The sequence below is a fragment of the Papio anubis genome, chromosome 3 (assembly GCF_008728515.1).
Source record: "Papio anubis isolate 15944 chromosome 3, Panubis1.0, whole genome shotgun sequence".
NCBI lineage: Eukaryota > Metazoa > Chordata > Mammalia > Primates > Cercopithecidae > Papio > Papio anubis.
In genome coordinates, this window is record NC_044978.1 from 111,403,883 (window position 1) to 111,429,967 (window position 26,085).

The 26,085-nt window shown below is 36.3% G+C and overlaps 1 long non-coding RNA gene across 2 annotated transcripts; it reads left to right on the plus strand.

Annotated features, from left to right (window-relative positions):
- The first annotated feature begins 81 nt into the window (after positions 1-81).
- Positions 82-17,791, plus strand: LOC108585963. 2 transcript variants are annotated; one of them, XR_001902593.3, is made up of 3 exons: positions 82-1,361; positions 13,275-13,420; positions 17,211-17,791. It is a non-coding gene; the product is annotated as an uncharacterized LOC108585963 (long non-coding RNA). The 2 variants fall into 2 exon arrangements; XR_002522095.2 differs by lacking the exon at positions 17,211-17,791 and having other exon boundaries at positions 13,275-14,554.
- Positions 17,792-26,085: the final 8,294 nt, after the last annotated feature.

The following is a 26,085-nucleotide window of genomic DNA, read 5'->3' on the forward strand; positions in this document are numbered from 1 at the left end:
CAGTCACTTGTCTTTCTACCAATATATAATTCTTGTGTACACACACACAAAAAAACCTTGTAAATATTGACTTAAATTTGTTTAAAAAACACTTTTTATCCTATTTCCAATTTGTTTCTCTAAATGCATATATTAATATTTAGTGGAGAATTCACTGCACAATTACTTGGGATATAAAAGAAACCAGTAACAAAGAAATTATTGCTTTGATTATCCTCAGGTCTCTTGAAGAAATCACTTAAAATTAACTATGAAGCCTTACTCTCATCAGATAGAGCAGAATCAGTAAGTGATTTCTGTAAAGGGCCAGATAGTACAATAAATATTTTGGGCTTTCCATAGCACAATGTCTCTGTTGTAACTACTCAATTCTGTCATTATAGCATTGAAGCAGCCATAGATAATATGGAAATGAAAGAATAGAGCTGTGTGCCAATAAGACTTTATTTAGGAAAATTTCAATTTTATATGATTTCACATATCATTAAATATTATTCTTCTTTTGATTTTTTTCCAACAATTTAAAAATTTGAAAACCATTTTAAACTCACTGGGTGTAAAATATGTCCATACAAGAGCTATATTGGCCTGCAAGCCATAGTTTGCCAACCTGGAAATACAGAATGAAGGTAAAACAGCTTAGCTTATAGAGTTGTTGTGAATATACGCCTATTAACCTATGTAAACTGCTTTATGGAACATGTAATACAATAGGCCCTCAATACATAGCTTTTATTTGTAATTCTTAATATAGATAAGAATTTTTTTCTTTAGTTTAAGCTATACTTGTTTATAATTTAAAAAACTTAATGGTAGATAGCAAGTATTACATTAAGATAATTCCAATAGAATTAGAAAAATAAAATTTAAGATGCCTTATTACTGCTCATTTAATAAAGATTGTGTTAGCAAATGGTGTTTTATAGTTCTAGGCTAGACAATCTATTATTATAATTTTCATATTAGGTCTGTATGATTTGTTTTCTAAATATTTTGAATATTCATAATACAACTTAGTCATCACTGTGACGACCTTAAGTCATTAAGACCTTAAGTCATTATGGTCCGTCGCAGTGAGGAGAGAGCCTCAGGGTCTCACAGGTAGTTAAAATCTCAAGAGGGGTGTCATCATTCATGGTTATCTAAGTACCTGTTTAAAAGGATGGTTAAGGTAAGCCATGTGCCTTTACACTCTATCAATAACATCTATTACTCTACTCAGCAATTCTATTGAAGAATGTCTGTGAGGATTCTGTCCACCAGGGGGAGCTGAGATGCAGTGTTAACGTTCTCAACCTTTTACTGAGATAATCAGCAACGATTGGTAGAAGCTTCTCTATGAAGAACCATTTCCATCAAAGGTAATTTTATAATAATTAAAATGAAGGAAATCCATTGTTCTTAGACTGAAAAGAATACACTCAACTCTTGTTGTTGTCAAATTTGTAGATGACACAAAGCCGATGATGAAAAGAAATATATTAGATGACACAATCAAGATGACAAAATATACAGGCTGTCATTTTGAATTTGTATTAGGGTTCTCCAGAGAAATAGAACAAACAGGATGTGTGTGTGTGTGTGCGTGTGTATTATGTGTGTGTATATAGATATACACACGTACATTATACATATATTATGTGTGTATATATACACATAATACATTATATATACACATATTATATGTGTATATATGTGTATATATAGACATACGTATATACATATATACGTGTGTATATACGTATATACATATGTACATATATTGTGTGTATATACATATGTATATACATATATGTGCATATATACATATACACATATGTATATACACGTATGTGTGTATATTTACATGTATGTGTGTATATATACACATAATATAGATATACACATATGTGTATATACATAATACATTATGTATACACACATACATTACATATATATGTGTGTGTGTATATATACATAATACACACACACATCCTGTTATGTGTATGTGTGTATTATACACCTCCACACTCTCTCTCTCTCTCATACACATATATGTATGAGAGAGAGAGAGAGAGACACACTTATTTTAAGGAATTGGCTCACACAATTATAGAGGCTTGGTAAATCCCAACTCTGCAGGGTAGTCCGGCAGGCTGGAGACAGGAAAAAGTTGATGTTGCAGTTCAACTCTGAAGAACGTCTGCCTGCAGAATTACTTCTTACTCAGGGGAAATCCGTCTGTTCTATTAAGGCCTTCAACTGATTAGATGAAGCCCATCCACTAATAGAGGATACTCTATTTTACTCAAAGTGTAATGTTAAGTTTAAATGTTAATCTCATCTAAAAGCATCCTCACTGAAATGTCCACAATGTTTAACCACATATCTGGGCACTGTGACCCAGTGAGTTGACACATAAAATTAGCCATCAAAGGCCTGAATATAGCAAGAAAAAAAATTTAAGAGATGCAACTTGTAAGGGAAGAAAAAGTTCCCCTGCTCTATTTAAACCTGGTCAAACCTTTCCTGGTGTCGTGTTCAATTCTTGACAAGATGTTCTAAGAAGGACCTAGAGACACTTGGATCATAATTACGTCAGCACAGAGCAAAGAAATTTTGATAATGAAGGGACTTAAAACCATAACATGGGTAAGATGGCTGAGGGGAAGAAGAATGTTTAATTTCTTAAAAAATTAGAGTTTTGGAAGGGATAGAATAACTATCTTCAAACAGTTGGGGAACTTTCATGCGGAGTTTTTCTGCTTAATCTAAATATCTAAAGACAAATGCTGAATCCAGTCCAGAGACTAGATGCTACAAGGAGATTGATTTCTTACCAACATTAACAAAAAGTATTTAACAAACAGTCATTAAAAGGTAGAATACAGCAGAGATAGATGGGAGTTGGAGTCTGCCTTGCTGCACATGTACAAACTTGGAATTGAAGACCACTTGGTGAAAATGTTCTAAAGGAGAATTGATTACCACATTGATGATTTGACCAAAATACTTTAAAAGAGTCCCTCTAACTTTGACTTTCGTGTTTTTGTTTCTAACAAAATCTTGAGCTGGCTCATTGCCCATGCTGATGGTTTATGAATAATTTGTATTCCACAGAAAATATTCTAACCTAGGAATAGCATGTTTCTAGGCCCTAGGAAAGTTAATTATAAGACGTGATGAGCCTGAAAAAATGGGATACAGATGACAGAATTCTTCCTATATCAACATTTTCAATGAAAAAAGCACAATGAAATATAGCACAAAATTTTAATCTAGAATCTTCCTTTTCAAAATGTATCTTCCAAGTATTCTAATTAAAATGCTTTTCTTGGCTGGGTATCATGGCTCACTCCTGTCATCCTAGCACTTTGGGAGGCCAAGGCGGGTGGATCACCTGAGGTCAGGAGTTTGATACCAGTCTGGCCAACATGGCAAAACCCCGTCTCTACTAAAAACACAAAAATTAGCCAGGCGTGGTGGCTGGCACCTGTAATCCCAACTACTTGGGAGGCTGAGGCAGGAGAATCGCTTGAACCCAGGGAGCAGAGGTCACAGTGAGCCGAAATCATGCCGCTTCACTTCAGCCTGGGTGAAAGAGCGAGACTCTGTTTCAAATAAATAAATAAATAAATAGAATGTTTTTCTTCTACGATACCACCTGCCTCAAATTACTTTTAAATGACCTTTTTTTTTTTCTGAAAAGTATAGTATGCACTTGGCTAGTGGCAGCTGTTCTCAATAATGAGGAGAGGCTCTCCAGACTCTTTGCCAGGTTACAGTTTCCCGATTCGTGTGATTTTTGCCTCTGCGAGTTGTCTTTTCAAGGCATCTGTAAATATGCAGGGAAAGAGACACAAGATTCTAGAGGAAGACAATGAGTAATGTGTAGCCTATTTACAGTTCAGCCTACAGGAGGACTTTCAAGCAGCCAACTATTGTTGAAGTGCATAATATGGAGAATAAATGCAGAACTGGGGCCTTGGCACAGGGAAAAGCATATTGTGCCTGGGTGGAACAACATGCTGACATTCTGGAAACTTTTAAAATTACGATGAAAAAGTTAAAATTACTATTTAATTACTACTACAAAAGTTATAGTTACTAAAATTTAATTACTATTACTAAAAGTTAAAAATTACTGATTTAAAGACTATTCCTCCATTTAGTAATTAAAGGGAAATGTTTGTATTCAGTGCCTTGTAGAAAAAAGTTATGTCAAAATGCTGAATTTTAAACTGTGAGAAAGGGGTGGAAGAGGTAGATAATCCCTCTCTGCTGTCTATGACTCAAGCATTTGGCTAAATTTGGAAGCCATTAAGTATAAAATCTCTGCCATAGCAAGTCTAGGATCTTTACTTTCTTTCCCATCTTTTTGAAACAGTATACTAGCAATTTTCAAAAGACAAAAATTCTCACTTAAGTGGCCTGATATCTGCAGCCTCTACCCTCCTAGACTGTGATATCACAACTCTCAGTTCTTACCTAGAACATTGCCATATTTAATGTCTCAGTACATATGTCTGTCTTCCCTCACTAAACAGTAAATTCCTTCCAAGAAATAACTAGGTCCTATTGATCTTAGACTTGGCCTAACAAATCACTATGCATAGTAAGTGCCCAAACTTATGATTTAGAATGAATAAATCAATGTTTGAACTCATAAATATGAAAATATATAATCTTGGATGACAGAGACCATCTTACTTATCTTTTCACACATTATATCCACATACAGTGTCTTGAACTGTTGGGATTTTCCCTGCACTACTATAAGGAAAACCTCCTGTACTGTGCCTGAAGGGAAAATAGCCCTACTGAGTTCTTTCCTTTCCCAAATAAGAAATAAAATTATTTTGAATCTCCAGCAACAGCAACAACAACAACAAAAGAAAAACATTTACATCTGGATTGTACAGAGAACTTTTTAGAAGAATGGAGGGAAGATTATTACATTAGGGAAAGGACTTTTTTTCTTATGATGTCTGGAATCCACACTCCAGCAGACAATATTTGCACCCTAGTTGAAACTCAGTGTTAAGCACATAGTGTCTGAACACTTGCTAAGCATCCCTGATTATGCTAAAGCCACAGAACGGTCGAATCCCTAAAGCTCCAGGTATAGATTTCATTCCATGTTGGACTAATGGTAAATACTTTCACTACTTTGCTTCCTAAAAAAATAATGTGATTAACTTTGATGGAAACAATGAATGTTCAACCCTGGAGCAATGTCCACTTTCCATTCTTTCAATGAGAATTGTTGGAAGGAAGGAAAAGAAATAGCCCAGGAGCCTTTTCAGCGTCCGTATTTTTCTCTGTTACAACATTAAAGGTTCAATGAATCTCCAATTAAGTCTCCCTGGCTGCTGTCACCAATTTGATTGATAGATGTCCTTGGCTCACCCTCCACAGGACATGCCAGTACACCAGGCCCCCACCTGCCACCATCAATTATCACTCTCTTGTCATCAGTGCCCTCACTTGTCAATTTATTTGCCACAAATCCAGTGAAGCCTTCTAATCAGGAAGAAAAAAGACAAGCCATTCTTCTTTACTTTTAATGGTGGAATAGGAAAAAAAAAAAAAAAAAAAACTTAACAAACCACATACTGTTTAATCTTAGAGGAAAGTTTGATTTAGCCTTTTGCAATCTCTTTCCCCACACCATTCACCAAACTGGCATAGAAACTGGGTGTCGTAGGTACTGACTTGTGCACACATATAGCCAACCAAAGCCAAGAGAAAAATGGGAGACTTTAAAAATATATATACTTACGGAAATATAGACTTTTGACTCTATGGATCCATCAAGAATTTGCCAGGGGGAAAAAATTATTCAATGTCTTTCAAAACAGATAACAAAGAAGCACAGATTAGAACTGATTAAAAAGGATAAAGCAGTTCTTTGCTTGTTGGCGAAACTAGTAAACATGACAAATTTTACTTGTCTCCTGCCCCACCTGTTAATGTTTAAACGTGAACTAATTGTGGTCCTTGATAACTGATTACCTGTCTAGGACACTGCAATCTTCTGTCTATCGACAGGAAAATATAGTTTCTCCTGGAGTGCCAATATCCATTCCTGCCTTTGACCATGAACCACTCTGCAAACACCCCGGGAAGGCTCAGGTGCATCTGACAGGATCTTTGAGGGAGAGATTGATTCCATTTGTATGCCTGTTAGATAATGACCTTCGACCTCTGTACCCAAAGTGACAACAAAAAAATGCCATTTCGTATTCATCTCATGTCCCAGGAAATACTATCTGGTTCCCTGTAAACAGGTTAGAAGCTTTGGGTTTTCCAGTTTTTCCGGTTTGGTGGTTTTGTGTTGTTTTGCCTTCTTTTTTGCTTTTCTTTTTTTTTTTTTTTTTCATTTTTTTATTTGTGTTTTTGTTTTTCTTGTTGGACAGAAAGAAAAAACACAAGAAAGGAAAAAGAGAGATTATTTCATGGGTTAAGAAAAGGTCTCATCTCATCACAGGTGGGATCATAGGAAGTCATTTTCTGGGCCTAAAGCATCTCCCAGGGATGACTGATGCTCTCCCTAGTCCATCTATTTTGGCATTTTGGTAGTACATTACTTATTACATCATTAAATGTATATTCTGAAACAACGAATTTTGTTCATTCAAGAAGGTGTGAAATGAGCAGAGAGAGGTGGGAAATTATATTTTTCTTCTGTCTTCTATACTTAAAGTTGTCCTTCCTGCAGGGATCAAATCACAGAATGTGAACAAGCATCTATAGTGTCAAAATAATTGTAGTGCAGTGCTAAATGCCTATATGGCTAAGAAGATACTGAACCAGTATTTATAGGACTGTAGTCCACCACTAGTTGATGAATAGTTACTTTGTAAGTTCATTATATAGGTTCTTCCAAGATCTGTCTATCCTTCCCCCAAAAGAGTGACAATGGTTAGGTAAATGGATTCTAAGTTTTTGCTTTTGTTTTTAATTTACATTTTATCTATTAATGACTAGGCTAGGGACTTTTCACTGTTTTAAAATATTTCTCATCTTAATAGCTTCCGTTAAAGTAGTCCACCTTTAAGAAAAGGGATTCACTAAAGACAAAATTACCTGTAAATGAAGTCAAAATATAAATATCCTTAAATATATGTTGCTGAATCTGCACAGGAGCCAATATTCTGACCCTACTTATTAAGTCTTGAAATTGGTTCGAGAATAGATGATCATGAAGTTATTTGGGCTTAGTGATTATGAGTCTGACTTACAAAACCCATATGTCATTCCTCATATAGGCATTTCTGGCACAAGAAATGCACAATGAAGCGATGTTTTCATCAAAGTCTAATCCAGGTAATATGCCTGCACAGTCACTAATTATAGCTTTGCCCAGTTCATGCAACCTGAGATGTTTAGAAATTGAATACAATTTCCATATCAGAACACATTTAGTACACTCCCAGTTATACAAAGCAACTGATTTTCCAGTTCATCTTTGAATAATTTGAAGGAATTCTCTTTTCCTTTGGGGACTCTTTGACACTTGATTTCCTCTCAGATCTGAATGTTAATGGTGATATTTGTCTTTGGTGATACAAATATTCTAGATCACATTACTCTTTCTCATTATATATTATATATTAAAACAATATTGATTTACTATCTGTCTCCAAAAGTCCTCTCTTTATTGTACTGAAAAAAAGTTATAAAAATATTTTAACTCTCATTTATTGACATAAACACAATGATTCCATCACACGTTTACTCTATCTCCTTTACCAAGTTTCTAAGCATACAGATGCTTTTATCATTTATGATTCTTTTATATTTAATATATATTATGTTTTGTATAGTGCACAGCAGGAAAAAAAATTTCTTTTTAAAAATTAATAATTAATCATTCAAGTGACTATCCCCAGGAGTCTATGGAACCATTGTCAATTCTGCCCAGATACTTTTCTAGTTTAGACAACAATTGCTGCAGTCCTCAAGTATCAAGCATCTTAATATTCAAGGGCTCCTGGTTTCTTTGTTAGCTTATTGCAAGGACCACTCTTTTCTCTTAACTGTAGTTTTAAATTTTTTAACCACAAAGGAAATCTACAAGTCCTGTGTAAATAAACAGTTCTAAGCCTATATTTAAGCTATACTGTCTAGGAACAAGTGGTTTCTTAGAGCACTGCATCTCCGGCTTAATGTGCATGTAAATCACCTGGGCATCTTGTTAAAATGTAGATTCTAATTCAGCAAATTAAGGGTGGGACCTGAGATTCTGCATTTCTACCAAGCTCCTAGGTGATATCGATGCTTTGAGGTTCAACTTCCTATAACACAAATAGTATACATTCAATTTTGTAAGAGAACCATATCCACTATGCCACGGAATTGGTTTGATGAATTTTCTAGACTAGCCTAATCTAAACATTAAACATTTAGACCTCAGACTTCCTTTTTAATTCTAAACAACAAATAGTAAATATATTTTAATGGAGCATGAAACCAAGTTGTAAATATCCTTAAATATTTATGGCTGAATTTTGCACAGTAGCTAATATTCCAATTCTATGTGTTAAATCATGAAATTAGGTCAAGAACTGAAGACGATGACATTGTTTGGGCTTATTAATTACTGGCCACTAAACTAAACTAAACATCCTAACATGCAGGTGGCATAGTAGTTGCTAAATCTAAATTAAACCCTAAGACACAGTGAAAGTAGCATATAGTTGTTAAATCTCTATCTGTTGACAACTTAAGATATTTTATCTCCTCTTTTTTTTTGTTCTTCATAAGACTACTTCTGAAATATCAGTATGCACAAGAGTCTTCTGAGGAGTTTGTCAAACAATGTTAACAAGCTTTCTATCAAGTTTTCTCTAACTTGGAGGTTAGCATTTTCCATTGAATATGGTAATATATAATAAATTAAACAGCCTAATGTACCTCCCTCACTTACAGTAAGAGACCAAGAAAAGAAAAAATGCTTAATTAATATAGAGATGTACATAGATTAATAGATATATGCATACATGTTTATATATATATACACAATGTTGAACCTGAGATTCTATATCACTTTCATGTCCTGAAAGGGTATCAGTGAGAATTAAATAATCTAATATTTTAAACATTTTGGAATACTGTCTGGCTTGTTATTATTATTGTTTTCATTACTATTCTTATTATCTGGTAACAAAGAGTTCAACTTCGGTCATTGTGTGGCTGGGCTCACTTTCAGGTTCCATGCTTTACTGAATGTCTGACCTTGGGCAGGTTGCTTAACACCTTAATTTCCAGTTCCCTCCTCTGTAAAATTATAGTATTCACTTCATTGGGTTGTGACAAAGTTTAAGAGTCATAATGAAAAGTTTTTAGACCTGTGCCTGTGCCTGAAATTTAAGCAGTATCCAATAAAAGTTGCTGTTCTTGTTGGATCTGTGGTTGTGACGAAGGTATAATAATCCTATTTTACAAATGAGAAGACCAAGGTGAAAGATGTCACATAACTTGCCCAAATTCATACAGGTATTAACTAAATGAATTTGGTCAAATGCAGGTCTAGCGGAGGACAGGATTCATGCTTTTTTCAGTCTATCAGGCTGCCTCTCATTCATCTTGACTGAATTTTGAAGATGTGAATTCAGCAATCTCCACAATTCTTAAAGTGTAGAATGCAATTAGTAAATATTTCTGGATTGGTCTTAACAGTAGAACCATACTTAAAAGTCAACAAGGTGTGATTTCCAAAACCCCAAGAAATATCTTTCTCCATAGATGGAATCAAAATTCACTAGTACATCAGTGACTGACACTCTATAATTGATTCTTTCCTCTGTTTCTGTAAAAAGTACCCTATAATAGATAAGTACCCTAAAATGGATAATTTGGTCTTTAGTGTGTAATGACATTATCATTTTTGGGTTTTGTTTTGCTTGTCTCTGTTGTTATTATTATTGTTTTCCAAAAGCAGATTTTGAGTAGGACACGTAGGACCAAATAATGAGTACACAATGAAAAGGAGTAATGAATTGCACCTAAAGCCTTTAATATATTCTATAAAACTACATAACCTAGCTCCTAATTATTTCCAAAACCTTTCTCATACCACTCCCCTCCTCTATTCTTACCTGGTAGAATATATTATTGTTCCTAGTTAGTCTCTGCTCTCCCTTTAAGAGAACTATAACATATCTGCCCGTTGCTATGTGACTTATAATGCCTCCTAGGAGAGCAGGATACTTCCTTGCTCTACCCACGATGACCATGGCCACATGTTTGATTAACCAATGGAATATGAGCCAAAGAGATTCAGCTATTGTGTATGGCTCAGTTACTTCCATCTTTTTCTTCTATCACAAGAATGGCATGTTACATTTAGGAACTGCTCTTCCTGGCTTAGTCCTGAAATGGAGACTCGGGGAGCAGCAGCACAGCCCAATAGCACATCACCTACAGAGTGAGATGTGAGCCTTTATTGTAATAATCTACCGACATGGTGGGGCTGTTACTGCACCACAACAGTGAAAGCTGACTAATTCAACATTCCATTCACACTAAGCTATTTTTAATTCCCCAATTGTGTCACACTCCTCCTCACTCCCAAGCATTTATACTGCCATTTCCTTTAGCTTAGATCATACTCATTCTCCAGTTTTGATTATGTAACTCTTATTCAGCCCTTATGCTTCAGCTTGTAAACCTTCCTGATCCCCCTATATTGTGTTAAGTGCCTTCCTATATATACGTTCCCATAGCAACTAGACCTTTCCTATCATACCATGCTGAATTGCGAATACCTGTTTGTTGGTCTGCATCCTTCCTGAGGCTGCTAGCTTCATAAGAGAAGGGACAGGATCTGTTTTGCCTCTATTGTTCCATCACTGTCAAGTCTAGTGCCTGGTTTATAATCAACTCACAGGACAATTTACTGAATAAGTAAATTGATGAACAAACATGTGAAAGAATGGGGGGCTGTATGGTAAAAAAAAAGGTTAAGTATATCGTCTTCAAACTCCCTGGACTCAAATCCTGGCTATTTTGCCTCCTAGCAGGACTAGCTACATATTTGTGGAGCTCAAAACAAAATGAAAATGTGAAACTCTTGTTCAAAACTAATTAATAGTTTCAATATAAGGACAGCAAGATCATTAAACCAAGTACGACACCCTTCTAAACATGGGATCCTGTGCAGCTGCTTAGGTCAAAATGCCCTTGAAGCCAACCCTGATTCCTAGCTGTATAAATTTGAACAAGTGAACTAACCTTTTTGTGGTTCTGTTTCCCTATGTGTAAAATGTGATTAAAATAGAATTGAAGTTAATGTATATACAGTAGTCTCTCCTTATCCAAATGGGATATGTTCCAAGACCCCCAGTGGATGCCTGAAACTGAGGATAGTACTGAACTTTATAGATACTATATAGAAGTCCTTTTGTTTTTTTCCTCACAATTTCATGGAGAGAAGATTCATTCTTACCATAGATCTTAGTAATCGCAATATATGATTATTTTTCTTCCCTTATTAAGTCAAGAACTTCCAATTTTTCACTTAAAGGAAGCACTTTATGGCTTCTCTTTGGCATATCTGAATTGTAAGCATCATTAATCTTGAGCTTTGGGGCCATTATCAAGTAAAATAATGGTTACTTGGCACCAGCACTGCAATACCATTACAGTTGATCTGATAACAAACACAATGATTAAATGATGAACAAACAGGGAGCCTAGACAGTGTGGATATCCTGGACAAAGAATAATTCACATCCCAGAAGAGATGAAGTGGGATACTTGAGAATTCATCACACTACTCATGATGACAGGCGATTTAAATCTTATGAATTGTTTATTTCTAGAATTTTCCATTTGTTAATTTCAGACTTTGGTTGACCACCAGTAACTGAAAATGCAGGATGTAAAATCATGAATAATGCAGGACAAGTGTAAAGGCTTTATAATAATGAATCTTACATATGTACTATTATTACAGATAGGAGAAACTATGGAGGTCAAGGGCAAATTTTTATTTTTCCAAATTTTGCTCCAGGTTTCCTAAAGGCTACAAGACTGCCCAGGCCCACCAATCTAGATCAATGTTTCTGAACTGGGGGTGATTTTGCCTCCCACGGGACATCTGACAGTGTCTGGAGACATCTTTGGTAATCACAACTGGGGGCATTACTGGCATCTAGTGGATGCTGCTAATATTCTACAGCACACAGGGCAACCCCCAGAGCAAAGAATTACCGGTTCAAAAATATCAACGGCACCAAGGCTGAGAAACCGATATCTAGATTGATTTCTGGGCTTCCAAGGACAAATCACCGAGTTTTTTAGACTCTCAGTTTCTCTATCTATAAAACATGGCCAATAACAACTGTGCCTACTCGCTTTGCAAAGATGTTGTAGAGGTGAATTGAGAGGGAAAAAGCCTAACTCTCAGAGGGGAAAGGGTACTATTACAGCCTGAGGTGTTATTATCAAGCTGTGCCGACACTTTCACTCTCAGGAAGCCAAATGTTCTACTTGGAAATGATAATTTCCCTACACTAAATGAGCATTTTACTTCCCAGAGGGAGTCATTTTATTCACCTTTTGCCATCACTGGATTGGGCCCATTACAGCTGTTGTTCTTCCCTTATTTGAAATTTCGTAACACACATAACAACAGAGCCTCTCCTGGAGGAATGGGCAGCCATGCAGTAACAAGCCACACACGTGTGCCCACATGTAAACAATCTGCTAACCCAACCAGCTTGGGTATTTATTATGTAAGTACCATTCTCATATCCAAATCTGTTTCAATGAGACTATTCAGTACAGAAGAAAAAATAACATTCTTGTGAGCCATCGTTCACATCAGCCACTCTTCCAAATTCCAATGTGAGTTACCAGATAAATAGTAAAGCACCATTTTGACTTTCTGTTTATAAAGTGAATGCTTTAGAGACTGATTGGCATGGCAAGAGGTAAGGGGGAGGTGAAGGAACAAGGAAAAGTTCAGGCAGGGAAAATAAAGGAGAAATCCTAGGAAACCACAAATGCACTCAGCCAATATTCTCAAATGCCTTAAATGTCTAATTAATCAATAGTTTGTGCGTGAAGACTGCACTGCTTGCATGAAATCAGAATGGAACCACATTATAGCAATTAGAAGGAGCTAATATCGGTGCATGAGCCCCCAGATGTTCAGATCAATTGCTTTCTAACAAAATCTGTGTTCACAAAATAATCCCAGGACAGAAAGTACTAGCTGGGGAAAGATTTACCTAACATGAGTATTGCATCACAGTCTTGCTTTGTTCTCCCCTTTTGTCTGACAGTTGAGGAGCAGAGCTGCCACAGGCTTGCTGCGCAGGGCGTTGAAGGTGAAAGCTGAGAGGGAGACAAGCTGCTTGCTGTGAAGAGAACTACAGAGCATGAATCAACTTATCAAGTTCTATCAGTGCCTGCATGGGAGAACTCATGAGTATGAAACCATCTTTTTATGGCTTTCTCTAGGACCAGTAGAGGAGTAGTGGGCAGGCAATAGTAGTAGGGATGACAGCAAGCACTGTGGAAGGTACGGGGTGCCTTGGGGTCAGAATGAAGGCCTGGGCCTTCCACCCTCCAGTGTTGGCACTGCCTCTGTTTGTATGTTACCAGGACAGAGCCCTGGGGTGCAACTAAAGTAGAGGGCTGTAAGGACCAACACCTCAGCTCTAATTTTCATCACTTTTAGCTGTTTCAGTCACTGTATATCTGACTTTCAATTTCCTCCTCTGTAAAATGAGGATAATTATCCTTATATGACAAGCAGCAGTCTCCAATCTTTTTGGCATCAGGGACCAGTTTTGTGGAAGATAATTTTTCCGTGGGCCAGTTGTGGGAAGGCGGTTTTGGGATGAAATTGTTCCACCTCAGGACATCAGGCATTAGTTAGATTCTCATAAGTAGCACACAACCTAGATCCATCGCACGCGTAGCTCACAATAGGATTTGGGCTCCTATGAGAATCTAATGCCACTGATCTGACAGGAGGCAGAGCTCAGGCCATAATCTCCGCTCACTCACTCACCTGCTCACCGCCTGCTGTGCCGCCCAGTTCACCACAGACCACAGACTAGTCCCAGTTCATGACTTGGGGGTTGGGAACTTCTGTATAACAGAAGAATAAAAAAGAAAAAAAGTTTGTGAATAGAAAAACTTACAACACAACATGTAGTTGTCACTCCATGCTTATTTATTCACTTTAGGAAAACATTTTTTCCCTACTTAAGATTGCCAATCTTCCTATGAAATCTCATTTAAAATTTACATCTTCCCCAAAGTTGTCCTTGACTGGTTGTGCTACATCCACAGATCTCTTTTATGTCACATTCCTTGACCTTATAGGCACTCAGTTGTAGCTACTGCCCTTCACTCTTGATCAACTATCTGTCTCTGAGCGTCCTGCAGTTCCATCATCTCCATGTGTTCCATCTACACCAAAGCAGTGCTGACTGTCCTTGCTTGTGACTGGCATCTTAAAATTGTAAACAAGGGGACATGATGAATATTGTCAATTGCGTAAACTTTTGCATGACTGAATTCCTTGGCTTGGTTCTGGAAAAAAAAAAAAAAAGACTCAAGTGGTTCCTTCTCATCACAGGCCTCTGTCATGTGATCTGGTAGAAATCTAGAGCCTGAGGCCATGTTGGAATAAGGTCAGAGTGAGGAGGAAGTGAAAAAAATTGGAGGGATTCACCCAATTTAGCCTCTGCCCCCCATCTATGTGCAAATATGTTTATGTTCCTAATCCTTTTCTCTTCTTGTCGTAAATTAATGTCTTAAAATTTCATAGTGCCTTTTAGGTATATTACACTGACCACTGATTCAATTACAGTAGAGTCACTAATTAATGGTACTTTATTTAGCAGAAGCTTAATTTTTGTGCACTTGAGATGCAAAATCACATAAATAAATATACAATCCAAAATAATGGGAACATTTGTTATTTTACCAAACAAGTAAGACTGTACTGCTCCTGTCAAAGTAAGCTAACTATCACATGGTATTCAAAACCTACATGGCCGAACACCTGATATTGAGTCCCTGATTTGTTAGTGTGGCCTTTTTTAACACTAATAAGGACCAGTAAAGAAGCTCTTTCTCAATCTTGCTTTTCAAATCTTTTATTTCGTATCTTCAGTAATTTGAGTCACTTTTCTTATTTGCTGTAGGAATCATACTTAAACATTCCACCCAACAGTGATCATATCAACAGCTCTCAGATGCTGACAACAGAATGTCATTGCTTTTGATAACTGATTATATTCTGTTATTGAATCATAATTTTCAAAAAATGTAAAATAAAAGCAAAAGAAAACAAATTCTCAATTTTGCATGCAGGTTATGATCAGCTGTTTTGTTGGAGCCTTACTTTGGATCCTCCCTACATCTTCCTTCTTCTGTGTTCAGATGCAGAAGTGGATAGAAATGCAACAACAAGCAGCTGCATAATTAGCAGCAATTAAGTCGGAGTGAGATTTAACAAAGGCAGCAGAATACTCAATTTTGCCCTCTATTCCCAATTGTTCAGTCACAATTCTAACTCTAATTCCAAGAGGCTAAAACAGGAACTACCATCAGAACTGACATAAGAGAACAATAATGGAGCAAGCATAGATTTGATTCTTGGCTTAGGCCAGTTGTTATTTTGAAAATACTTCATCCACTGCTACTTAAAGTGATGCTTCAGTGACTTTCCTAGATTAGTTGTCTAATGACAGGATCAAAAGTCAAAGATTGTAGGGTTATAAGGAAGAGTTTGTTTGTTTGTTTGTTTGTTTGTTTGTTTTAATTTGTCCACCCTATCATATTGATCATAAATGACCATGTCTTCTGTTACCAATGCTAAGAAATAGACAATCAGTGCAACAATCTTGTTGCTATCAGGAAGCACTCAGGGTTCACCTGGCTCCCTAAGAGATAACAGCAGTCTTATGTTGTCCATCTGCCTCTCCCAGCTTCTTACTCTCACACTCACCATCAAAAGAGGGTGCTAGAAAAGGCTCCAGTCCAATCAGCACAGTCCAAGCCAGTTGGCCAGATGGTGGGTTTTGCTGCAGGGATAGCTAATGGACTCATGTGATAGTGACATCATCCTCCGGTCTTTCAGGAGAGGAGATGGTACTATTGAATTAGCTTTGCAAACGATTCTCTTTCAGCTTAATCAACATTTGCAGAAGGAGGAATTAGATTGTACAGTCTGTAAATGCAGCTAGCCACCTTCCATGGTGAGACATTGCTGCTTCTGATCACCACGGAGAATGGACTTTATTTGCACAGCCAGGTCAGGTCTGAGTGCATATTTACTAGCAATCATCATGGTTGATTTTAAACTGTTAGCATGTTTGTTTTGAGAAAGGAAAACAGGTCAGAACCCTAAAACTTGAAACATAAAATCACCTCTGAAGTACAGGCTCAGATTAAACAGCCTCAAGAAAAATATTGTAGTTTCCTAGTTAACCTTGAAATTCTTTGTTTTTTTAATCTTTGGAATATTAAAATTTGTTAAATCTGTTGAGTTTGCTCCTCTTCTAAGCAAAAAACATACTCTTTTCAAAATCTGAGATTGTTTAGCTCAACTGGTTGGAACACAGTATTTAAAAAGACCTTATGGAGCAACTGTGTTTGTTCTATTCCATGGCGATGAGTTTCACACATGTAGTCTGGGAAATGTACATCCTGGTCCTAAGGGGTCTGAATGAAACAGCTCAAACCTGAGGTTTCCTCTGGGAGAGACAGAAAAAAGAGAGACAATGGCAAGTAACTGCTCTGCCATGGGCATCCGCTTTGTGTGTTGTATCTAATGCTGTATTTTACTACACTAAATAGATAAAACCGTATCAAATTGAGGACTCCAAAAGTTAGATTTTGAATTTTATGAAGTAAATTATGATTTTCCAGTACAAATACCTGCAAAAGTAAGCATTTAACAAAGGTATGTTGAGTAAATGAGTGAAAGAATTTATCAGCTCTGTCCAAAATCCTGAGCAAAATATAGAGGAGGCATGCTTTATTTAAATGTATCTATCATATAAATATAGCAAAATTGAAGCATATGGAATTAAATCCAGATATCTAAAACTATTTTAAAGGTACTTAGTCTTGAAGAGAAGTATAATATCTTCTCTACACCTGGATTTTTCTCCACATAAAACAGGGTAATCAACTTTTGTTATCAGACATTTTTAATCTGAAGAAAAATCACATCCTTATTTCCGTTTTTCCACTAGCTCAGCTCCTTGGAAACAAGAAAGGCAGAATCTTCAGACTGTCTGTGGTCCCAGCAAGCAGCATTCAGAGCATCATCTCCAGCGCTGTCTTTCCTTCTGCTCTGGCCTACTCTGTTCTCCTATACCTTGGGTAAATGAACGGAGGCAAAGGAACACTAATCTTTGGGCATCAGTTGGAAAAAACTTAGAAGTCACTGAAATGAGGATTTCAAAAATTCCAAATCCCAGAAAGCATGAATTATATTAAATAACAATCAAAAGCCATTTTAGCAGAATGGGAAGAACTTCATTCCTGTAAAATTAAGTCCATCCCAATCTCTGCAGTACATGATCATAAATATTAGTATACTATGAGAAAGCCAACTATGTAAATAAGAAACTAACAAAGAATTCAAAACTAAGAATAAAACATAGCTGCTCACATCTTAAATAGATAAAAATTTCACATCAAATGAAATTATAATTAAATAATTAAAATCAAGTAAGAATTATTTTTCTCATGTTAACATTTTTCTTAAATCAAAAGAAAACAAAATTCTCAGAAATATATTGCCTTTTACAACATCTAAATTAGTAAAAATTACAAAGTAGTGATTACTTTAAATTATATAGTTAGGATCAAATTGTTCACTTCAGGCTTTTATTTCAGATAAAATATATGTACCATACCATTTGACTTATTTTATTAAACAGAAATATTTCTGATACTTTATATATATTCACTCTACTTAGTCATATTTACTCATTACCTTTCATTGTAACTGAAGGTAAATGGAAGAGAAGAGTGTAATCTCCCACCATCGTCACCATTGTTTTCACAGGTATTATTAATTACTATCATATCACAAAGAGTCAATATTTATTAAGCATTGTCGAGGTGCCAAAAATTATGCTTATAAAATTACTATAAATTAGAAATTCTTACTGTAACTGACCAAAGTCATAGAGCTTTCTAGTATAATTGGAATTTAATTTAAATCTACCTTACTCCAAAGTTCATACTTTTGCTAATAAATAAAACATACAACATACTTTGGAATGCAAAATTCATCTTTGCAAAGTCACTTATTTGGAGAAAATATATTAGTTTTACAAAATAGTGATACAATAAAACTATTCAATGAGAATATACAGTCCCCAACTTATGATGGTTTAACTTAGTGAATTTTCAGTTTTACAGTGATGTGAAAGTGATACATGTTCAGTAGAAACTGAACTTTGAGTATTCATACGGCCATTCTGTTTTTCACTTTCACTGCGGTAGTCAATAAATTACATGAGATATACAACACCTTATTATAAAATAGACTTGTGTTAGGTGATTTTTCCCAACTGCAGGCTAATATAATGTCTGAGCCCATTTAAGGTAGGCAAGGTGAAGTTATGGTGTTCAGTAGATTAAGTATATTAAATGTATTTTCTACTTATGAAATTTTCAATTTGTGGTGGATTTGTCAGGATGTAACCCCTTCATAAGTTAAGGAGCATCTGTAATTAGTTATTTTTTTCCTATTTGTGTGTATAACAAAGTTGAATAGTTAGAAATAATTTCCAAATCATTTATTTCTTTAAAAAAAATTTCTCCATAAAAGTTAATAATGTCAGGATAGTTTTTGCAAGTGATCCCTGTATTTAAAGATATATAAAATAACATATTTGGATTTCCTAGGGGTCGGTGGAAGACCTGCTAAGTTACTACTTTTCTTCGCTAGCCCATCCCTGGATTTGACACATAGGGGAAGGAAAGAAGAAAGGAAAAACAAGAAAAAAGAAAAGAAGAAAGGAAGGAAGGAATGGAGAGAGGGAGGGAGGAGGAGGAGTGGAGGTGGAGTGGAATGGAAGGAAGAGAGAGGAAAGAAAGAAAGAAAGAAAGAAAGAAAGAAAGAAAGAAAGAAAGAAAGAAAGAAAGAAAGAAGGAAGGGGGGAGGGAGGGAAGGAGGAAGGAAGGAAGGAAAGAAAGAAAGAAAGAAAGAAAGAAAGAAAGAAAGAAAGAAAGAAAGAAAGAAAGAAAGAAAGAGAAAGAAAAAAGAAAAAAGAAAGAAAGAAAGAAGGAAAGAAAGAAGAAAGAAAAGGAGGGAAGGAAGGGAGGGAAGGAAGGGAGGGAGGGAGGGAAGGAAGGAAGGAAAGGGAAGGAAGGAAGGAAGGAAGGAAGGGAAGGAAGGAAGGAAGGAAGGAAGGAAGGAAGGAAGGAGGAAGATCTGAAACAAAGATCCTGGAAGATAAAAGACATGGTGGAGGAAAAGCATGGATAAGAGATAAGAATGGAGAAATGGAATAAACTGAACAATCTAAACTGGGACCAAAGTAAACGTAAGTGTAACACAAATATGAAAAATGTAAAATAAAAATAAACATAATTACAATATTTATGGAAGAAGGTTAACCTGAGACAGTACAAAGCAGTTTTAAGAATAAAACAAAATGGAATTACACTTAGGAAAAATTTACCAATGAGGCAAGGGGAAAATGGGATGAAGTAATCATGAATAGATGGTAAACCTAAATATACTCTGTTATATAGATTTGATTTTGACATAATATATATAACCGTAAAAAAGCTAAATTAAAAAACAATTCAAATGTTTAAAGCAAAATTAAATGAATGTAAATGTATATCCAGTTTGTAGCATAATCACACTGAGAAGAACCCTTTCTAATGACTCTGATACAAAGAAATTTGATTATACATCTTTGGGGAAATATATCATAAGGACAAAAAACCTGAAAATAAATTAATTAAATAAATTGTTTTTAGTAATCATACTGTAAGTGGTAATATTGTTATTCAATATATGACTATTACAAAAGTATTTTAGAATAAAGAAGATCAGAAATTGTATGAGTCTAGAGATGCTGGCATTTGGAGCAAAGGAAATGAGAAACAGATATCAATGTATTTCCTTTAAATTTATATTAAAATCTCCAGTCCTGTATTTGAGTTGGAAACATGAATATGAATTCATAAAATATTTGATCCTGAAATAGAATGTATCCTCTAGCTATAATTAATACCCAACTGGTAGCAAGACACTCCCCTAGTGCCCATGTTGTGGTATCTAAATACCAATTCTCACTAAAAGAAACTGCAGCCTCCTAAAGGAATGTGTAATTTGAGGTCTAGACTATGAAATGTATAAAAAGAACCTGAAAAATTCTGTCACATTCATCACTAAACAAGAAAGATATCAAAAACTTCTGAGAGTGAATCAAAAGCACTTAGGAGTAAACTAAAGAGGCTCCCACTGGCCAAAGGTGGAGCAATATGAACATCAAGAAGAATAATGATTACAATGGACTTAAAGATATCAAATTTATATAAATTCATTTATATATAATGATACTTAGAACAAAGAACAGCAAAATTAAAACAACCTCATTGATCACCTTTGGAGGATGCCAGGTGTTGAAATTATTACTTAGGAAGCTAGTAAACAAATGGAAAGAATCAAGCAACTATCTTTCCTTTCCTATATGAATTAACTTTAGATTAAGCAAGGAGCTGATGAAAATTTCTCTTTATAAACTATGTTGGTTTCCTAAGGTTGCTGTAAAAAAATATGACAAGCTGGGGCGGGGGGTAGCTTAAAACAACAAACTTATTTTCTCAAAGTTCTGACAGCCAGAGCCCAAAATGAAAGTGTTAGTCATGCCCCCTCCAGAGCCTCCAGAGGAGGATTCTTGTCTCTTCCAGCTTCTGGTGGCTGCAGGAGTTCCTTGGCATGTAGCAGTAGAACTTCAGGCTCTCCCTCCCTCTGCCTTCACATGGCCATCTTTCCCGCCTTTCTGTTTGTGTTCAAATTTCTTCTCTCTTATAAGAATAATAGTCATATCAGATATACTCCCCCCATGAATTTATCCTAACTTGATTACATCTGGAAATGCAGATGGAAATAGCAGAAATGCTGGTTCCAAACAAGGTCACATTCACAAGTATGTGGGGTAGAACTCCAACATACCTTTTGGAAGACCCATAACATAGAGTATTCCAGCTATTAATGAGAATGAATAGAATAAAATATCATTTTTCAACTCCTCGTAAAATAATGAACCTACGCAAGGATGATCAATGACTAATAACATCAAAAAAGAGGCTATTTTGGACCTTCTGAACAAAGTATACAATAACCATCTATTCATAAGTTTTATCAGAAATTCTGTCGTAAGTGTTCAAGCCTCTAGCACTTAACTACTAATTTACAGCAAATACAGACATCATAGGAACAATTATAAAGAACACCACAGGGATGCAATCAACAACAAAATTCAGACTGTAGGAAATGATGAAAAACAAATAACTTATTTCTCTACTAAATACATTAAAAGGGAGACAGAGAGAGAGAATGAGAGAGAGGGAGATCGATAGATTTAAAGCGATCTAAAAGAAAACTCAAGAAATTACAATATATGCTCCATATTTTGTTTCAAAACTGATTTCACCAAATAAACTGTAAAAAAAATCATTTTAAAGATTATTAGATGTAAATACTACTTTTAAGTACTGATTGAATAGTACCTGATGTTAAGGAATTAGCACTAATTTTCAGAAAACAGTGGTATTATAATTATGCTTAGAAATAAAAAGAATTTAGCTCTCTAGAGACACATGCTGAAATACTTATAGATGAAATGTTACAAGGTTTCACTTTACTTCAAAATAATTTAAAGGAGGGGAGAAAACAAACGTGAAAGTAAAACAAAATTGGCCATGAATTGTTACGTGTTTAAACCAGTAATGGATACATGGCACTTAATTTTCTTATTCTTTTATTTCTGTGTTTAAAATTTCTGCAAAATAAAATGTTTTATATATATATAACAAATAAACTATAAATTTAATAATGAGGTAAAAACCTAAATGTTCACATCAGAGAACAAATTAATGGCTGGAATATGAGATAGAGGATTCTCCAGAAGACACTGGGAAGAAATGAAGAGATAAATAGGCCATACACAGGGGCTTATGCCTGCAATCCCAGCACTTTGGAAGACCAAGGCAGGTGGATCAGTTGAGATCAGGAGTTCAAAACTAACCCTGCCAACAAGGCGAAACTCCATGGTGTGGTGGTGCACGCCTGTAATCCTAGCTACTCGGGAGGTTGAGGCATGAGAATCCCTAGAGCCCAGGAGGTGAAGGTTGCATTGAGCCAAAATTGCACTCCAGCGTGGGCAACAGAGGAAAACTCTGTCTCAAAAAATAATAATAAAATAATAATAAATTTAAAAAAGAAAAAAGAAAGAAATGAAGAGATAAAGATATTGAAGATATATATGAAAAGAGTTTCAACATTTATGTGATAGGAGTCCCAGGAAAAAAGAAAAAAATTTCCCGAAAGGAAGAATGTATTTGGATAAATAATAACCAAGAATTAGAGAAAGACATGAGACATTAAAATGAGTCATAGAATTTTCTTTTAGGAGAGATTTTTTTAAATGTACCCAACTGCAACAAAAACATCCTTACCTGGACACATTACACAAAAGGTAACAGTATCAAATGAACGAAAAACTTTAAAAGTTTTTAGAGAGAAAAACATCACCCATAAAAGGGAATTATTGGATCATTATATTCTTCATCAGTAACATTAGATATAAGACAAGAGTTTGGTAATATTTTAAAGTTTTGAAAGAAAATGAATATCTATATAACATTTTATATTCCAGTTAAACTATTATTTAAATATTTGTCTTTATAAGTGTGGGTTTTCTGGACGACAGAATCATACAAGATGAAGCTTTTAGTGGCTGACTTTTTTCACTTAGCACATTGTCAAATTCCATCCATGGTTCGGTGAAAGTTCAGTACTTTATCCCTTGTAATGGTGAAGTAATATTCCAGTATATGAACATACCACATTTTGTTTATACATTCATCTGCTGATGAACATTTAGATCATTTCCACATTTTTGTTACCATGAATAATGCTGTTATGGACATTAATTTTCAAGTTTTTGTGTGAACATGTTTTCATTTTGTTTGGATATATACCACAGAGTACAACTGTTGGGTTAAATAACAACTCTGTTTAATTTTTGAGAAATTAAGAAATGGTTTTCCGAAGTAGCTGCACTATTTTACATTGCCACCACAGAGTTTGAAAGTTCCAATTCTTCCGTATCCCAACACTTGTTATTATTCTGTCCTTTTTATTAGAGGCCTCCTAGTGGGTTTAAGTGGTATTTCACTATGTTTTTTATCTTCATTTCCCTGATGGCTAATGATATTGAGCAACATTTTATGTAATTGTCAACCATTTGTATATCTTCTTTGGAGAAATTTCTATTCAGAAGTTTTCTCAACCTTTTGTGTCATTTGTCTTTTTGTTATTGAGTATTATAAGACTTATTTTATATTCTAGAGACAAATCCCTTACTAAATATAGGATTTACAAATATTTTCTCCCATTCTGTAGGTTGTCTTTTCACTTTCTTGATAATGTCCTTTAATGCACATAAATTTTTAATTTTGAAGAAGTTGTCTTTTGTTGCTTGTACTTTTGGTGTCATATCTAGGATTCATTGCCATACCCAAGTAATTAAGCATTTTTTCTTCTAATAATTGTATAGTTTTAGTTCTACTATTTAAGTATTTAATCCATGTTAAGGTAGTTTTTGTATATGGTACGAGGTAGGCCCAACTTTCTTCTTTTGTATAAGGATAGCCAGTTGTCCCAGCACCATTTGTTGCAAAGCCAATCCCTCCCAGCCCCTGCTTGAATTGATTAAACACTCTTGTTGAAAATCGGTTGACCTTAAATGTGAAGTCTTGATTCCCGGGCAAGATGGCCAAATAGGAACAGTTCTGGTCTGCAGCTCCAAGCGAGACCAACACAGACGGCCAGGTGACTTCTGCATTTCCAACTGAGGTACACAGTTCATCTCACTGGGACTGGATAGACAGTGGGTGCAGCCCACGGAGGGTGAGCAGAGACAGGGTGAGGCATCACCTCACCCAGGAAGTGCAAGGAGTTTGGGAACTCCCTCCCCTAACCAAGGGAAGCTGTGAGGAACTGTGCCTTGAGGGACAGTGCTATCTGGCCCAGATACTATGCTTTTCCCATGGTCTTCACAACCCACAGAACAGGAGACTCCCTCGGGTGCCTATATCACCAGGGACCTGGGTTTCAAGCACAAAACTAGGGCACCATTCGAGCAGACACCGAGGTAGCTGCAGGAGATTTTTCATACACTAGTGGCACCTAGAATGCCAGTGAGACTGAACCATTCACTCCCCTGGAAAAGGGGCTGACGCCAAGGAGCTAAGTGGTCTTGCCCAGAGGACCCCACTCCCATGGAGCCCAACAAGCTAAGATTCACTGGTTTGAAATTCGCACTGCTAGCACAGGAGGCTGAAGTCAACCTGGGATGCTCAAGCTTGGTGAGGGGAGGGGTGTCTGCCATTGCTGAGGTTTGAGTAGGCAGTTCTTCCCTCACAGTGTAAACAAAGCCACCGGGAAGTTCAAGCTGGGCAGAATACACCTCAGTGCCACAAAGCTGCTGTAGCCAGACTGCCTCTCTAGTTTCCTCCTCTCTGGGCAGAGCGTCTCTGAAAGAAAGGCGGCAGCCACTGTCACGGGATTATAGATAAAACTCCCATCTCCCTGGGACAGAGCACCTGGGGGAAGGGGCGACTGCAGATGAAGCTTCAGCAGACTTTAACATTCCTGCCTGCTGGCTCTGAAGACAGCAGCAGATCTCCCAGCACAGTGCTCGAGCTCGGCTAAGTGACATACCGCCTCCTCAAGTGGGTCCCTGACTCTCATGCCTCCTGACTGGGAGATACCTCCCAGCAGGGGTTGACAGACACATCATACAGGAGAGCTCTGGCTGGAATCTGGCAGGTGCCCCTCTGGAACAAAGTTTCCAGAGGAAAGATCAGGGAGCAATCATTGCTATTCTGCAGCCTCCACTGGTGATACCCAAGCAAACAGGGTCTGGAGTGGACATCCAGCAAACTCCAGCAGATCTGCAGCAGAGGGGCCTGAATGTTAGAAGGAAAACTAACAAACAGAAAGGAATAGCCTTAACATCAACAAAAAGGACAACCATGCAAAAACCCCATCTGAGGGTCAACAGCATCAAATACCAAAGGTAGATAAATCCATGAAAACCAGTAAAAAACAGAGCAAAAAGGTTGAAAATTCCAAAAACCAGAATGCTACTTCTCTAAAATATCACAACTCCTCACTAGCAAGGGAATAAAACTGGATGGAAAATGAATTTGATGAATTGACAGAAGTAGGCTTCAGAAGGTGGGTAATAACAAATTCCTCCGAGCTAAAGGAGCATGTTTTAACCCAATGCAAGGAAGCTAACTACCCTAAAAAAAAGGTTAGACAAATTGCTAACTAGAATAACCAGTTTAGAGAAGATCATAAACGACCTGATGCAGCTGAAAAACACACCATGAGAACTCTGTGAAGCATACACAAGTATCCATTGCTGAATCTATCAAGCAGAAGAAAGGATATCAGAGATTCAAGATCAACTTAATGAAATACAGTATGAAGACAAGATTAGAGAAAAAAGAATGAAAAGGAATGAACAAAGTCTCCAAGAAATATGGAACTATGTGAAAAGATCAAACCTACATTTGATTGGTGTACCTGAAAGTGATGGGGACAATGGAACCAAGTTGGAAAACACACTTCAGGATATTAGCCAGGAGAACTTCCTCAACCTAGCAAGACAGGCCAACATTCAAATTCAGGAAATACAAAGAACACCACAAAGATAATCCTCAAGAAGAGCAACCCCAAGACACATAATTTTCAGATTCACCAAGGTTGAAATGAAGAAAAAAAGTTAAGGGCAGCCAGAAAGAAAGGTTGGGTTACCCACAAAGGGAGGCCCATCAGACTAACAGCAGATCTCTCTG